Raw genomic sequence first — 1,701 nt, forward strand, 5'->3', positions numbered from 1 at the left:
TGGCTTTGTTTGTTTTTGAACATTTCTGAACATATTCTAAATTGATTAGTGAAAGAATGATATGTTGATTCTTGAATGCGTGCATAGTGTACATGATATCTCTGCTAGGGGAATCCCCATCCATCTAGAAATAAAAAACTTCCTGCAGACAAAAGGGGTCGGGGCTGTATGAGATAAGCTGAATAAACCCAAAAGGGGGAATGCCAATCACTCTTTGTGTGTGTGGTTGACTGTGTGTGCAAATGATGAGCATTGTTATAATTATTACCGAAATCCGTAGTCAGAATAGAAATAAACAACTAGCAGAAATAACAGGTAAGAAAGATTACATATTATCTTCTCGGTGTATCCAAGAAAATGAAATTTGGACAAAAATTTTTTGCCAGGAGGCTACACTACTAAGGGCCAGTTGTACAGTCAAACTGGCTGACGGGGAGCAGGAAATGCACCACAGGACATTTTAATTTCCACTGTTGTTGATATAGGTTTGATGGCTTCCATCACAAAATATACTCTTTTGAATTCCACAGAGCAAAATACAGTAATGTGCAACAGAACAATGCTGTAATGAAGAGGTGTGGCACTGCACTTTGGCACTCTTAAGAGCCAGTAACATATCCTATATTTCCTCAAACATATGTGCGCTACATAATGAACTCTTTTTGAGAAGTTGTTTTTTTAAAATTTTTTTTATTTTTGGCTTTATATCCCAAACACTGTAAGGGGCAGGGGGGGGGGGGGCACCACTATCAAGTTTCTGCCCTAGTTAGGAAATACTGTAGATCTGGGTCGGGCAGCATTTCACATTTGCAATGGCTTTTTTGATTATGTGATATTTTTGCCATCAGTGTACTTTCATTTTCGCCTGTGTATCCCTCCATCTCGTGAGCCTAGCTGATCTTCTCCTCTCGTGTTTGTCTGATTCCTGGCTTCAATATAGATTTGTTTGTTAACATTATGAAATTAGGAACTATTTGGGAAAAAAACAAGTGCATTGACACCAAAATTTTGTACATCTAATTTCTGTCCCATATCCTCGTTGAACATAAACACTGGTAGATCTTGACGAATGTCACTCCACTCGTCACTGTAATCCATTGTACCTACTATTAGACCAATATGCAAATCTTCTTCATTGCATCCATTTTTATCTGCATCTGAAATGAAATGAGCATATGGCATTGTTGGATCTTCACTTGAATGCTCAAATGAAGTGGTTTGTAGAGACTTTCACCATCAAAGAATTCATCCATAAACTCATCCCATTCCGATTCATTCACATTAGCTAGCTGTTCCAGATCTAATTCACTCAGTTTCCTCTTATTACTAGTCATTTTACGAGGAAAATTTAACACAGATAATTATAAACATCAGTGAACTATCTACAATGGAGACTGAACAACTACTGACACAACTACAAAAAATGACATGGATTGTATTGTTGAAAATGCTTCGAAATATGTGAGCTTGTTACTGATTGTTGGTAACGAGTTGTCTTGTAGTTGGGTTTTGAACTTTATAGTCTGTATGCCAACTACGAGATAACTCACAGGCTCCATTTTCTCACCAAGAATTTTTTTTTTTTTTAAGTTTTGATGATACAGATAGACAACAACTGAGATGATGAATCAAACTATATGAACTGCTTAATTTGGCTTCTGGGAGTGGTTTTCACATTTTGGCCGTGGATTTTTCTGTCAG

The sequence above is a fragment of the Schistocerca americana genome, chromosome 6 (genome assembly GCF_021461395.2).
Source record: "Schistocerca americana isolate TAMUIC-IGC-003095 chromosome 6, iqSchAmer2.1, whole genome shotgun sequence".
NCBI lineage: Eukaryota > Metazoa > Arthropoda > Insecta > Orthoptera > Acrididae > Schistocerca > Schistocerca americana.